At 40.8% G+C, this 16,807-nt stretch overlaps 1 protein-coding gene across 9 annotated transcripts in view; it reads right to left on the minus strand.

Moving 5' to 3' along the window:
- Znf81L (zinc finger protein 81 like) overlaps positions 1 to 16,807 on the minus strand; it is a 98,405-nt gene that overhangs the window by 81,104 nt on the left and 494 nt on the right. For 5 of the 9 annotated variants that reach the window (XM_063280424.1, XM_063280426.1, XM_063280423.1 and 2 more), the window contains exon 2: positions 322 to 16,624. The exons of 2 other annotated variants lie outside the window; for them this stretch is intronic. The gene's annotated coding sequence lies outside the window, so the exon portion shown is untranslated. The remainder of the gene's footprint in view (positions 1 to 321; positions 16,625 to 16,807) is intronic. 2 more of the 9 variants (XM_063280425.1, XM_063280422.1) reach the window with 1 other exon arrangement.

The following is a 16,807-nucleotide window of genomic DNA, read 5'->3' on the forward strand; positions in this document are numbered from 1 at the left end:
ATAGGGCCCAGATTAGCTCAAATAATCTGGATAAAATGTGTGTCTTCTTAACTCAAGATCCAGATTAACAGCATGTTTTCCCAATTCTAATCTGGATTAAAGTTATATCCTCCTACCTTAATGATCTATATTAGAAGTGGATCTTTCTATTTCAAATTAAGCAAAAATACTTCACAGGTATACCCTTCATTTTTGAGTTTTAGTTAATTCCAGGTATGGTCAAGTTGACACCCAGAATAACCATCATATTTATTGTCCCATATATATTATATTAAGGTCAATTCAGAAGCTGGGGATTTAGCTCAGTGGTAGAGTGCTTACCTAGGAAGCGCAAGGCCCTGGGTTCGGTCCCCAGCTCCGAAAAAAAGAACCAAAAAAAAAAAAAAAAGGTCAATTCAATTTCTGAACATTTTCTTATATTATACCATGCTATTTATTACTATTTTGATTGCACTTTTAAAATTTATTTTAGTGTATGAGTGTTTTTTCCTGCCACATATGTGTGAACCATATGCATGACTGTTTATGGAGGCCAGGCTTAAATTTTCTCACACCTAAAAACACAAACAACAACAAAAATCCCTTAGTTTCTTCTTAGTTAGGTTCTGTGAGTTTCTGGTAGTGTCTTACATCAAATTCTCCTCCAACAAACAGCATGACCATTCCTGTCATAGAAGTTCCTGGTACCGACTTCTGTCTTAGTTACTGTTCTATTGCTATGAAGAGATACCATGACTATAGCAACTCTATAAAACAAAGCATTTAATTGGGGGCTTGCCTACAGTTTCAGAGGTTTAGTCCATTATCATCATGGCAAGTAGCAAGGTAGCACTCAGACAAGCACTGGAGTAGTATCTGAGCTCTGTAAATCCTGATCCACAAGTAGAGAGAACCTGGACCTGTCATGAATTGAACCCTAAAAGTCCATCCCCAGTGACATACTTATTCTAACAACATCACACCTCCTAATATTTCTAATCTTATCATAGAGTGGCTAAGCCTTCAAATACATGAGCCTATGAGAACCATTCATATTCAAAGCACTACAAAAGGCCTCTACATAGTCTTGACAGTCCTGGAACTCACTATATAGACCAGCCTGGACTGGAACTCAAGAAATCCGCCTCCCTCAGTCTCCCAAATGCTGGCATTAAAGCATGTACCACTATGTCATGTTTTTGTTAAAAAATTTATAAAAAAATATATAATATAAATTGATACTAAACTCTATCTTAAGAGAAGATTAAAAATTATGTAGGTGGTTTTATTTCCCACAAACTGTAGGCATTTTATTATTATCATACTATCAGTATTAATAGACTAAGTTCTAAGGCAACTAAGTATCATATCTGATAGACATATGTTGGAGACACAAAGACTCTTGAGCCTATTCATTAGGGAAAAGAGGAATGGTATGTTAATCATTAAAGGGCCTCTTCTCCTGAAGTGAGGATACTTCAATCCCACTTGGGAGGGAGAAGAAAACAATCATAGGAGGCAGAGGGAGGGAGGGACCTGGGTGGGAGAGGGAAGGGGAAAGAGAAAAGAGGACCATGATCAGGTATGAGGTGGTGACAGAGAAGAAAAGCCCCAAGGGCCAGAATGAATAGAAATATACAACCTCGTGGCAGGGGAGGTGGGGAAACACTCTAGAATGTACCAGAGACATGGGAGGTGAGAGACTCTCAGGACACAAAGGGAGGGATAAAATGCCTAGAGAGGGAACTTGTAGAGTCCACCTCCAGTAGAAAGGCAAAGCATCAGGTAGAAGGATGGGGTTGGCATCCCACAGTCAAAACTATGACCCAAAATTGTTCCTGTCTAAAAGAACTGCAGCAACAAAAAGGGAGAAGAGGATGAGGAAAAGGAGGTCCAGTGATGGGCCCAAAGTGGGATCCATCTCAAGGGGAAGCTCCAAGGTCTGACACTATTACTGATGCTATGGTATGCTTATAGACAGGAGCCTAGCAAGGCTAGCCTACAAGAGGCCCAACAAGCACCTGACTGAGACAGATGCAGATACTTACACCCAACTATTACACTGAAGTCTGGGACCCCTGTGGTTGAATTAGGGAAAGGCTGGAAGAAGCTGAAGCTGACTGCCACCCCATAGGAAGACCAGCAGTCTCAACCAACCGAGATCCCTGAGATCTCAGTCACTGAGCCATCAACCAGGCAGCATACAAGAGCTGGTCCAAGACCCCCACACACACACCCCTGACACATATAGAGCAGAGGACTGTCTAGTCTGGCCTCAATGGAAGAAGACAGGCCTAACCCTCAAGAAGCTTTAGGTCCCAGGGAGTGGGGAGGCCTTGGGGAGGTTGGGGCACATCCTCTTGAAGACAGGGGGGAAGAGAAATGGGATGAGGAACTGTGGGAGGGCAGACCATGATGGGGTAATGACTGGACTGTAAAACACTAAAAGCAATTTTTACAAAAAGAAGGGGGATCTCTTCTCACTGGAAGAGATAAAATACCTGATTTTCACCCAGGATTTTGGGAGTGGATATTTTTAATGACCCAGTGACCTTTTGGCCATCTGTGGCAGCAAACCTCACCTACCTTTTGCTACAGAGGTAGACTTCACCCAAATCTCCCAGAATGTTTATCCCAATTCCTTAGGTCTGTTCAGGCTAGCAGACAGTAACTTAAAAATATTTATCTAACCTCTTTATCTTTAAGACTGTATCTATGGTTTAAAGTTTTATTTTGATGCTAAGGGGTGTTCTATTCAAATTTTTTAAGCCCAAACTCAGCAAGGAAAAATCTGTAAACTCCTAATCTTTTAAAAGTCTACTAATTTGATATAAACTGTTAAAGATAATTAAGAAATGCAAGTTAATGGCCAGTAACCTTAAAATGATCAAATTAGATCCAAATCCCATGGTGGGGAAAGCTAGACCATCAGAGGTGCAGAAACTCCTGAGAACTTTGCTCACATTCCTGACTCAAGAGGAAAACGCTTAGTGCCATCTGTGCCCACTGTGCACAGGGACCTAGGAGCAGTAGGGGCAGGACCCTTCAGGTTGCTGCCCTCACAGAGAGCTGAAAGCCAGTCACCAGAGCAACTACAGGGCTGAGAGTAAAGGTAAGGACAACTTTTCTGCTCCAAGTGACCTGCCAAGTGGACTAAGGACACACAAAGGCATAAGTACTCTGGGACTGGGCACATCTGATTTCTGGCTGTGGCCCAAACTTCTGAGATCCCAGCCCACAGCTCCCTGCTCCCAAATCCTGTGGGAGAGAGAGCTGAGCACCCAGAAGTGTGGGCAAGCCTGAGACTGCAAGGCATGACAGACTGCCACTACTGCCCACCTTTGCCCATATCCCTGGCCCAAGAGGAAACTTTATAGTCCCTCTGGACACAGGAATATAGTAGCAGTCAAGCTTCAGGAGACCCATGGTCCAGATCTGTGCCCGGATCTGAACTGAACTGCTCAAACAGCTCCCTGCAACAAAATCTCGTGGTGGGGAGAAATAGACCCTCAGAGGTACAGACACACCTGAGAACTGTGCTCATATTCCTGACCCAAGAGGAAAATGCCTAGCGCCATCTGTGCCCCCTGTGCACAGGGACCTAGGAAAAGTAGGGGCAGGACCCTTCCGGTTACTGCCCTCACAGAGAGCTGAAAGTCAACCGCCAGGTGCGATTACACGCCTGAGAGAAGAACACTCTGTTCCCATGATTGGCTGAAAGAAAACAGGAAAAAAGGTCTACAGGAGTGCTGACACACAGGCCCACAAGAGGGTCAAGCCACCATCAGAAACAGCAAGACAAGCTAACACCAGAGACAACCTGATAGCAAGAGGCAAGCACAGGAACCCAAGCAACAGAAACCAAGACTACTTGGCATCATGAGAGCCCAGTTTTCCCACCAAAGCAAACACTGGATATCCAAACACACTGAAAAAGCAAGATCTAGATTTAAAATCACATTTTATCATGATGATGGAGGACTTGAAGAGGGTCATAAATAAACTCAAGTAAGGAAATACAGGACAACACAAGGAAACAACTAAAAGCCCTTAAAGAGGAAACACAAAAATCCCTTCAAGAACTACAGGAAAAAACAACCAAACAGGAGAATGAAATGAACAAAACAATCCAGGAGTTAAAAATGGAAAGAGAACCAATAAAGAAAGCACACAGGGAGACAACCCTGGAGATAGAAAACCTAGGGAAGAGATCAGAAGTCACACATGCAAGCATCACCAACAGAATACAAAAAATAGAAGAGAGAATCTCAGGAGCAGAAGATACCACAGAAAACATAGACACAACTGTCACAGATAATGTAAAACGGAAAAAGCTCCTAGCCCAAAACATACAGGAAATCCAGGAAACAATGAGAAGATCAAACCTAAGGATAATAGGTATAGAAGAGAGCAAAGACTCCCAACTTAAAAGGCCAGCAAATATCTTCAACAAAATCAAAAAAGAAAACTTCCCTAACCTAAAGAAACTGATGCCCATAAACATACAAGAAGACTACAGAACTCCAAATAGATTGGACCAGAAAAGAAATTGCTCCCCTCACATAGTAGTCAAAACACCAAATGAACAAAACAAAGAATATTAAAGGCAGTAAGGGAAAAATGTCAAGTAGCATATAAAGGCAGAATTACACCAGATTTTTCAACAGAGAGTATGAAAGCCAGAAGATCCTGGATAGATGTTATACAGACCCTAAGAAAACACAAACGCCAGCCCAGGCTACTATATCCAGCAAAACTATCAATTACCATTGAGAGAGAAACCAAGATATTCCATGACAAAACCAAATTTACACAATATTTTCTACAATTCAAGCCCTACAAAGGATAAAAAATGGCAAAGACCAACACAAGGAGGTAAGCTACACCCTAGAAAAAGCAAGAAATTAAGCTAATTCAACAAAACCAAAAGAAGAAAAGAACACAAACATAATCCCAACTCCAAATACAAAAGTAACAGGAAGCAACAATCACTATTCCTTAATATCTCTCAACATCAATGGACTCAACTCCCCAATAAAAAGACACGGATTAACATATTGGATACGTAAAAAGGACCCAGGATTTTACTGCCTACAGGAAACATACCTGAGAGAAAAGACAGAAACTACCTCAGAGTAAAAGGCTGGAAAACAACTTTCAAAAAAAATAGTCTGAAGAACCAAGTTGGAGTAGCTATTCTAATATCCAATAAAATTGACTTTCAACCAAAACTCATCAAAAAAGATGAGGAAGGAGACACCACCTGGATCTGAAGGGACCTGGTCAAATAGCTCCCTGCACCCAAATCCCGTGTGAGGGAGAGCTAGACTTTCAGAGGGGCAGACATGCGCGGGAAGCCAGAGGAGACTACTCTCTGCCCACATTTTTGGCTCTAGAGGAAAACGCCTAGTGCCTTCTGAGCCCCCTGTGCACAGGGTCCCAAGAGAAAGCGGGGAAAGCCCTTCTGGTTGCTGCCCACAAGGAGAGCTGAAACCTAGCTCTGAGGAGCGGCTTCAGGCCTGAGACCAGAGGTAAGAACAACTCTTCGGCTCCAAGTGACCTGCCTGGTGGACTCAGGACATACACCCACAGGAACACCTGAAGACAAGTAGACAGGAACGACTACATGCGTGAAAGCAGAATGCTCTATTCCCATAACTGGCTGAAAGAGAACAAAAAATCAGGTCTACAGCACTCCTAGCCTACAGGGCCATAGTACGGTCTAACCACTGGCAGAAATAGCAGAACAAAGTAACACCACAGATAATCTGATGGCGAGAGGCAAGCGCAGGAACCCAAGCAACAGAAACCAAGACTACATGACATCATCGGAGCCCAATTCTCCCACCAAAGCAAACACTGAATATCCAAACACACCAGAAAAGCAAGATCTAGTTTCAAAATCATATTTGATCATGATGCTGGAGGACTTCAAGAAAGACGTGAAGAACTCCCTTAGAGAAACACAGGAAAACATTAATAAACAAGTAGAAGCCTGCAGAGAGGAATCGCAAAAATCCCTGAAAGAATTCCAGGAAAACACAATCAAACAGTTGAAGGAATTAAAAATGGAAATAGAAGCAATCAAGAAAGAACACATGGAAACAACCCTGGATATAGAAAACCAAAAGAAGAGACAAGGAGCTGTAGATACAAGCTTCACCAACAGAATACAAGAGATGGAAGAGAGAATCTCAGGAGCAGAAGATTCCATAGAAATCACTGACTCAACTGTCAAAGATAATGTAAAACGGAAAAAGCTACTGGTCCAAAAACATACAGGAAATCCAGGACTCAATGAGAAGATCAAACCTAAGGATAATAGGTATAGAAGAGAGTGAAGACTCCCAGCTCAAAGGACCAGTAAATATCTTCAACAAAATCATACAAGAAAACTTCCCTAACCTAAAAAAAGAGATACCCATAGGCATACAAGAAGCCTACAGAACTCCAAATAGATTGGACCAGAAAAGAAACACCTTCCGTCACATAATAGTCAAAACACCAAACGCACAAAATAAAGAAAGAATATTAAAAGCAGTAAGGGAAAAAGGTCAAGTAACATATAAAGGCAGACCTATCAGAATCACACCAGACTTTTCGCCAGAAACCATGAAGGCCAGAAGATCCTGGACAGATGTCATACAGACCCTAAGAGAACACAAATGCCATCCCAGGTTACTGTATCCTGCAAAACTCTCAATTAACATAGATGGAGAAACCAAGATATTCCATGACAAAGCCAAATTTACAAAATATCTTTCTACAAATCCAGCACTACAAAGGATAATAAATGGTAAAGCACAACATAAGGAGGCAAGCTATACCCTAGAAGAAGCAAGAAACTAATCGTCTTGGCAACAAAACAAAGAGAAGAAAAGCACACAAACATAACCTCATATCCAAATATGAATATAACAGGAAGCAACAATCACTATTCCTTAATATCTCTCAACATCAATGGCCTCAACTCCCCAATAAAAAGACATAGATTAACAAAATGGATACGCAACGAGGACCTTGCATTCTGCTGCCTACGGGAATCACACCTCAGAGACAAAGACAGACACTACCTCAGAGTGAAAGGCTGGAAAACAACTTTCCAAGCAAATGGTCAGAAGAAGCAAGCTGGAGTAGCCATTCTAATATCAAATAAAATCAATTTTCAACTAAAATTCATCAAAAAAGATAAGGAAGGACACTTCATATTCATCAAAGGAAAAATCCACCAAGATGAACTCTCACTCCTAAATATCTATGCCCCAAATACAAGGGCACATACATATGTAAAAGAAACCTTACTAAAGCTCAAAACACACATTGCACCTCACACAATAATAGTAGGAGATTTCAACACCCCACTCTCATCAATGGACAGATCATGGAAACAGAAATTAAACAGAGACGTAGACAGACTAAGAGACGTCATGAGCCAAATGGACTTAACATATTTATAGAACATTCTATCCTAAAGCAAAAGGATATACCTTCTTCTCAGCTCCTCATGGTACTTTCTCCAAAATTGACCATATAATTGGTCAAAAAACGGGCCTCAACAGGTACAGAAAGATAGAAATAATCCCATGCATGCTATCAGACGACCACGGCCTAAAACTGGTCTTCAATAACAATAAGGGAAGAATGCCCACATATACGTGGAAGTTGAACAATGCTCTACTCAATGATAACCTGGTCAAGGAAGAAATAAAGAAATTAAAAACTTTTTAGAATTTAATGAAAATGAAGGTACAACATACCCAAACTTATGGGACACAATGAAAGCTGTGCTAAGAGGAAAACTCATAGCACTGAGTGCCTGCAGAAAGAAACAGGAGAGAGCATATGTCACCAGCTTGACAGCACACCTAAAATCTCTAGAACAAAAAGAAGCAAATACACCCAGGAGGAGAAGAAGGCAGGAAATAATCAAACTCAGAACTGAAATCAACCAAGTAGAAACAAAAAGGACCATAGAAAGAATCAACAGAAGCAAAAGTTGGTTCTTTGAGAAAATCAACAACATAGATAAACCCTTAGCCAGACTAACGAGAGGACACAGAGAGTGCGTCCAAATTAACAAAATCAGAAAAGAAAAGGGAGACATAACTACAGATTAAGAGGAAATTCAAAAAATCATCAGATCTTACTATAAAAGCCTATATTCAACAAAACTTGAAAATCTGCAGGAAATGGACATACCAGGTAGCGAAGTTAAAGCAGGAACAGATAAACCAGTTAAACAACCCCATAACGCCTAAGGAAATAGAAGCAGTCATTAAAGGTCTCCCAACCAAAAAGAGCCCAGGTCCAGATGGGTTTAGAGCAGAATTCTATCAGACCTTCATAGAAGACCTCATACCAATAGTATCCAAAGTCTTCCACAAAATTGAAACAGATAGAGCACTACAGAATTCCTTCTATGAAGCCACAATTACTCTTATACCTAAACCACACAAAGACCCAACAAAGAAAGAGAACTTCAGACCAATTTCCCTTATGACTATCAATGCAAAAATACTCAACAAAATTCTGACAAACCAAATCCAAGAGCACATCAAAATAATCATCCACCATGATCAAGTAGGCTTCATCCCAGGCATGCAGGGATGGTTTAATATGAGGAAAACCATCAACGTCATCCATTATATAAACAAACTGAAAGAACAAAACCACATGATCATTTCATTAGATGCTGAGAAAGCATTTGACAAAATTCAACATCCCTTCATGATAAAAGTCCTGGAAAGAATAGGAATTCAAAGCCCATACCTAAACATAGTAAAAGCTATATACAGCAAACCAGTTGCTAACATTAAACTAATGGAGAGGAACTTGAAGCAATCCCACTAAAATCAGGGACTAGACAAGGATGCCCACTCTCTCCCTACTTATTCAATATAGTTCTTGAAGTTCTAGCCAGAGCAATCAGACAACAAAAGGAGGTCAAGGGGATACAGATCGGAAAAGAAGAAGTCAAAATATCACTATTTGCAGATGATATGGTAGTATATTTAAGCGATCCCAAAAGTTCCACCAGAGAACTACTAAAGCTGATAAACAACTTCAGCAAAGGGGCTGGGAATAAACTTAACTCAAATAAATCAGTAGCCTTCCTCTACACAAAAGAGAAACAAGCCGAGAAAGAAATTAGGGAAACGACACCCTTCATAATAGACCCAAATAATATAAAGTACCTCAGTGTGACTTTAACCAAGCAAGTAAAAGATTTGTACAATAAGAACTTCAAGCCTCTGAAGAAAGAAATTGAAGACCTCAGAAGATGGAAAGATCTCCCATGCTCATGGATTGGCAGGATTAATATAGTAAAAATGGCCATTTTACCAAAAGCGATCTACAGATTCAATGCAATCCCCATCAAAATACCAATCCAATTCTTCAAAGAGTTAGACAGAACAATTTGCAAATTCATCTGGAATAACAAAAAACCCAGGATAACTAAAACTATCCTGAACAATAAAAGGACTTCAGTGGGAATCACTATTCCTGAACTCAAGCAGTATTACAGAGCAATAGTGATTAAAAACTGCATGGTATTGGTACAGAGACAGACAAGTAGACCAGTGGAATAGAATTGAAGACCCAGAAATGAACCCACACACCTATGGTCACTTGATTTTTGACAAAGGAGCCAAACCATCCAATGGAAAAAAGATAACATTTTCAGCAAATGGTGCTGGTTCAACTGGAGGTCAACATGTAGAAGAAATTGATCCATGCTTATCACCCTGTACAAAGCTTAAGTCCAAGTGGATCAAGGAACTCCACATCAAACCAGATACACTCAAACTAATAGAAGAAAAAGTGGGGAAGCAACTCGAACACATGGGCACTGGAGAAAATTCCTGAACAAAACACCAATGGCTTATGCTCTAAGATCAAGAATCGACAAATGGGATCTCATAAAACTGCAAAGCTTCTGGAAGGCAAAGGATACTGCGGTTAGGACAAAACGGCAACCAACAGATTGGGAAAAGATCTTTACCAATCCTACAACAGATTGAGGCCTTATATCCAAAATATACAAAGAACTCACGAAGTTAGACCGCAGGGAAACAAATAACCCTATTAAAAAATGGGGTTCAGAGCTAAACAAAGAATTCACAGCTGAGGAATGCCGAATGGCTGAGAAACACCTAAAGAAATGTTCAACATCTTTAGTCATAAGGGAAATGCAAATCAAAACAACCCTGAGATTTCACCACACACCAGTTAGAATGGCTAAGATCAAAAACTCAGGTGACAGCAAAAGGCGAGGATGTGGAGAAAGAGGAAAACTCCTCCATTGTTGGTGGGACTGCAGACTGGTATAACCATTCTGGAAATCAGTCTGGAGGTTCCTCAGAAAATTGGACCTTGAACTACCTGAGGACCCAGCTATACCTCTCTTGGGCATATACCCAAAAGATGCCTCAACATATAAAAAAGACACGTGCTCCACTATGTTCATAGCAGCCTTATTTATAACAGCCAGAATCTGGAAAGAACCCAGATGCCCTTCAACAGAGGAATGGATACAGAAAATGTGGTACATCTACACAATGGAATATTACTCAGCTATCAAAAACAATGAGTTTATGAAATTCAGTCAAATGGAGGGAAAATATCATTCTGAGTGAGGTAACCCAATCACAGAAAAACACACATGGTATGCACTCATTGATAAGTAGCTATTAGCCCAAATGCTTGAATTACCCTAGATGCACAGAACACATTAAACTCAAGACGGATGATCAAAATGCGAATGCTTCACTCCTTCTTTAAAAGGGGAACAAGAATACCTTGGCAGGGAATAGAGAGGCAAAGATTAAAACAGAGGCAGAAGGAACACCCATTCAGAGCCTGCCCCACATGTGCCCCATACATATACAGCCACCCAATTAGACAAGATGGATGAAGCAAAGAAGTGCAGACTGACAGGAACCGGATGTAGATCTCTCCTGAGAGACACAGCCAGAATACAGCAAATACATAGGCGAATGCCAGCAGCAAACCACTGAACTGAGAACAGGACCTCCGTTGAAGGAATCAGAGAAAGAACTGGAAGAGCTTGAAGGGGCTCGAAACCCCATATGAACAACAATGCCAACCAACCAGAGCTTCCAGGGACCAAGCCACAACCCAAAGACTATACATGGACTGACCCTGGGCTCCAACCTCATAGGTAGCAATGAATAGCCTAGTAAGAGCACCAGTGGAAGGGGAAGCCCTTGGTCCTGCTAAGTCTGAACCCCCAGTGAACGTGATTGTTGGGGGGAGGGCGGTAATGGGGGGAGGATGGGGAGTGGAACAGCCAAAAAGAAGGGGAGGGGGAGGGGCTAGGGGGATGTTGGCCTGGAAACCGGGAAAGTGAATAACATTTGAAATGCAAATAAGAAATACTCAGGTTAATAAAGAAAAAAAAGGAAAAAAAAAAGAACTTCTGGGGGAATCACCATCCGTGACTTCAAGCTCTATTACAGAGCAATAGTGATTTAAAAAAAAAAGTATGGTATTGGTAGAGAGACAGGCAGATAGACCAGTAGAATAGAATTGAAGACCCAGAAATGAACCCACACACCTATGGTCACTTGGTCTTTGAAAAAGGAGCTAAAAACATCCATCGCAAAAAAGAGCATTTTCAACAAATGCTGCTGGTTCAACTGGAAGCCAGCATGTAGAAGAATGAAAATCAACCCATTCTCATCACCCTGTACAAAGTTTAAGTCCAACTGAATCAAAGACTTCCACATAAAACCAGATACATGCAAACTAACAGAAGAAAAAGTTGGGAGGAGCCTCAAACACATGGGTACTGGGGAAAATTTCTTTAACAAAACACCAATGGCTCATGCTCTAAGATCAAGAATCGACCTCATAAAAGGTTCTGTAAGGCAAAGGACACTGTCATTTGGAACAAACGGCAACCAACAGATTGGGAAAGATCTTTACCAATACTACATCCAAAAGAGGGCTAATATCCAATATATACAAAGAACTCAATAAGATAGACTCCAGAGAGCCAAATAACCCTATTAAAAATGGGGTACAGAGCTAAACAAATAATTCTCAACTGAGGAATATCAAATAGCTGAGAAGCACCTAAAGAAATGTTCAATGTCCTTAGTCATCAGGGAAATGCAAATCAAAACAACCCTGAGATTCCACCTCACATCAGTCAGAATGGCCAAGATGAAAAACTCAGGTGACAGCAGATGCTGGAGAGGATGTGGAGAAAGAGGAACACTCCTCCATTGTTGGTGGGATTGCAGACTGTTACAACCATTGTGGAATTCAGTCTGGAGGTTCCTCCGAAAATTGGACATTGTACTACTTGAGGACCCAGCTATACAACTCCTGGGCATATACCCAAAAGATGCCCCAACATACAGCAAAGAGACATGCTCCACTGTGTTCATAGCAGCCTTATTTATAATAGCCAGAAGCTGGAAAGATCCCAAATGCCCTTCAACAGAGGAATGGATACAGAAAATGTGGTACATCTACACAATGGAGTACTACTCAGCTATCAAAAACAATGACTTCATGAAATTCATAGGCAAATGAATAGAATTAGAAAATATCATCCTGAGTGAGGTACCCCCCCAAAAAAATACACAAGGTATGCACTCACTGATAAGTGGATATTAGCCCAAAAGCTCAAATTATCCAACATACAATCCATAGACCACACAAAGCTCAAGAAGGAGGACAGCCAAAGTGCAGATGCTTCAGTCCTTCTCCAAAGGAGGAACAAAAATATTCATAGGAGGAGATCTGGAGACAAAGTTTGGAACAGAGACTGAAGAAATGGTCATTCAGAGCCTGCCCCACCTGGGAATTCAGCATACACACACACACATACATACATACATACACACACACACACACACACACACACACACACACACACACCCCAAAACTAAACAATAATGATGAAGCAACAAGTGCATGGAAGCAAGAAGTGCATGCTGACAGGAGCCTGATATACCTGTCTCCTGAGAGGTCCAGCCAGAGTATGTCAAATATAGAGGCGAACGCTTGCAGGAAACCATTGAACTGAGAACGGGCTCCTCATTGGGGGAATTAGAAAAAGGACTGAAAGAACTGAATGGGCTTGCACCCCATAAGAACAACAATGCCAACCAATCAGAGCTCCCTGGGACTAAACCACTACCCAAAGACTACACATAGACTGACCCATGGCTCCAGCTGCATATATAGCAGAAGTTGGCCTTATTGGGCACCAATGGGAGAAGTAGCCCTTGGTCCTGCCAAGAATCGACCCCCCCCCCGCCCAGTATAGGGGAATGTCAGGGCGGGGAGGTGGGAATGGGGGTGGTTTGGGAGGGGTAACACCCTCATAGAAGAAGGGGGAGGGGGAGTGGATACGGGGCTTATAGACAGCAAACCGGGAAAGGGAATAACATTTGAAATGTAAATAAAAATATCCAATAAAGAAAAAAGAAAAGAAATCCAATATTTCATAAAAAGAAAAAAGATCTGTCATGATCATGGTATCTGTTCACTGCAGTAAAACTCTAAGACTTAGCTATGCCTTTTTAAAATTTATTTATACTATATAAGTACACTGTAGCCATCTTCAGACACACCAGAAGAGGGCATCAGATCCCATTACAGATGGTTGTGAGCCACCATGTGGTTGCTGGGATTTGAACTCAGGACCTCTGGAAGAACAGTCAGTGCTCTTAACCACTGAGCCATCTCTCCAGCCCCTGCTATGCTATTTCTTCTGTGGCATATATGGTACTTCCATGCTTGTCCAAGACTACATTCTCAGAAGGGGATTTTAGGGGATATAACCCAAATAATTGCTTTTTAGCACAGAAAAGTAACTGATACTCCCAAGTAGTATCAGTAAAACCGAAGTCACACAGCAAACACTACTGTAAAATATGAAGAGAAACAGGTGAGTGTGGGAGAAAACAGGACCTGAGCATCTGCTTACCTGGGTTAGATATGTGCTGAATATCAGTCATATAAGCTACTGGAGAGTGTACACTAGAACCTTTAGTACATTGCCAAGAACAAGTGTAGGTTAGCATGACATCATGAAGTTCTTAGGAACTGCAGACATTGGACATTTCAAAGGTTTTACAGGTTTTACCTCTAGGAACCCTACAATATAAAAGTCAAAAGAAAGTCTTCTCTTTTCAAGGTTCTGGCTAAGGAGATCACTATGAAATCTATCCAGATTCACTTCTTATAGAAAAGATTTAGTCTCCATGGAAAAATGAGCCAAAACCGACATCTGCAAACACTGGATAGATTTTACTACAAGTAGATAAAAGGAAGAATGGGCAGTATCAAGCTTTACCTTTTATCCTCAACACTGATACACAGCGCCTGTCAAAGACAGAGCTTAATCAGAATACCAAAGATGACCCTCACTACAAACACGACCACTTCACTACCAATCAAAAGAAACTGAAATATGGTGGGAGAAGAAGAGAAATTGTGTCTGTAAATAGGAACAAAGGGAGAGTCCAAAGCCAAGTAGAAAGATAAAAACTATATACCACCAGGAAAATCTAAAACTAAGGTTGCCTATAGCAAAAAAAAAAAATACCAAACCCAGATCAATTCCTGACTAGATAAAAATCTCCACACAAAAGACCCAGGAAGACGAACCATCTATCATCTATGCCTAAAAGATAATTTGCCTCATTATCTATAAGCAGAAAGACCTAGAGACTCCACTAAATGACTATTAGAACTGACAAAAATTTCACCAAAGTAGCAGAAAAGTAAAATCAATATTCAAAAATTAGTGGATTGTTTTCTATATACCAATAATGAATTTGCTGAAATAGAAATCATGAAATCAACCCCATTCACACTAGCTAGAGAGAGAGAGAGAGAGAGAGAGAGAGAGAGAGAGAGAGAGAGAGACGAGAGTATCTCATATCAGTTTCTTCCAGGAAATAACATTTTACTCCAGATGAGAGGGTACCAATAGGCCAACAGGATCCTGTCTGAGTGCAGTTTGGTGAATAAAAATTAATTTATTGTGATTATTTGTTGGCGCATGGGTGACACAAAGTGTTACACAACTGAGAAATCCAGAGCAACTCATAGGCAGCTATCCCGCTGACTAATCCCACCTGCAGCATGGACAACTCACAAAAAGCTGGAGCACTGGAGAGTCTCATTTATAGCATGGCTGACTCAGATGAAGCTATGCCACCTCAGTTGCCAAAAAAAAAAAAAAATACGTAGGGGAAGCTATACTACCAAAAATTTCCACCCCAGTCCACTTCTTTCCCTTGAGGAAAGGAAGGTCTTTGACCCTATGACCTCACAAACCTCTCTACTCTCTTAACAAAGAATATATTAATAGGCTGGATCCTGAGTCTCATGAGGGTTTCATGTGGATTTTGAAAGCACGAGCCACATAAGCCTCCCTTCTACTTCCATGAGGAACTGTTAATAGGCCTGATCTCATAAAGTGATCACATCTGCTCTTATTCAAAACAGCAATGGTTATGCCCAACACAGTGTAAGAAGTGAGACAACGCTCCCTTTCTGCAGCTTTCACATTCTTTCCATCCCATCTTCTACAGTGTTCTCCAAGACTTAGAATAATATAAGTGATTATTCTTTTCTACCACCTTGAGCAGCTATACCACAGCAACAGAAACATTCCTTGCAGTTCGACAAGTTATGAATGTTCTATAGTAACTACCTCCCATTGTAAGAAAGAAGTGTGCTTTCTCTATGTCAGGGAACAGCAGTAATCTACAAGCCACCCCACAGATTGAACTCAGGCTGTCAAGACTTGCTAGCCTGAACCTTTTAACCAGTAAGTCATTTTGATAACCTAAAAGAATCTTTTAAGTAAAAAAAAAATACACGAAATACAAGTTAATAGACTTAACACAGACTCAACGCTAGTCCATCCAAACTGTTCTCCTTAATAAAGATTAACTAATATTTTATAGCTCCCTAATACCTGTTTTAAGCACACCAAATTGAATTTTAAATATATGTAGCACGAAATTTTGGTTTTGGTTTTGGTTTGGGGGACAAGGTATCAAGCAGAAATTCATTTAAGATGATTTTCTTAAAATTTGTCTCTGTTTAAACATTTTTATGTGCCCTTTGGAGGGTGAAAACCAAACTATGTGTGTAATACACACACACACACACACAGAGAGAGAGAGAGAGAGAGAGAGAGAGAGAGAGAGAGAGAGAGAGAGAGAGAGCGCGAGCCACAAGATATCCTGCCTTCCTTATAGATTAGTACCATAATACTTGCTGGTCTATAGGCACTCTTGTGCTTTTTAAATTATTAAATGCTTAAGTGGTCTCAGTGAGGTTTTTGTTTGTTTGGTTTTGATTTGGTCTTTTGTTTTAAAGAGAATATGAAATTGGAAGGGGAATGTGGTAGGAAGGGTCTAGGACGAGTTGGAGGGAATAGGGAGTGGAGATAATGAAAATATATTGCATACATCTATGAAATTCTCAAAGACTAGAAATGTTTCTAAAAGAAAAAAGTAGGGACTATATGGATACCTCAGTAGTTAAGAGCATTGGCCATTCGATCCCAGCATCCACATGGTGCACACAAACTGCCAGTAGTTCCAATTCCAGGGAATCCCACAACTTCTTCTACCCTTTGTGGGCACTGCACACATGTGGTGCATAAACATGCAAACAAAACACATAAAATAGGAAGGAATTTAAGAGTGGGGAGGGAGGAATACAGAAATGGTTCATCAGTTAAGAACACACAACTCTTGCAGAGAATGTGAACTCCATTATCAGCACCCACATCACGGTAGCTCACAACTGCTCTCACACACACTTC

The sequence above is a fragment of the Rattus norvegicus genome, chromosome X, assembly GCF_036323735.1.
Source record: "Rattus norvegicus strain BN/NHsdMcwi chromosome X, GRCr8, whole genome shotgun sequence".
Taxonomy (NCBI): Eukaryota; Metazoa; Chordata; class Mammalia; order Rodentia; family Muridae; genus Rattus; species Rattus norvegicus.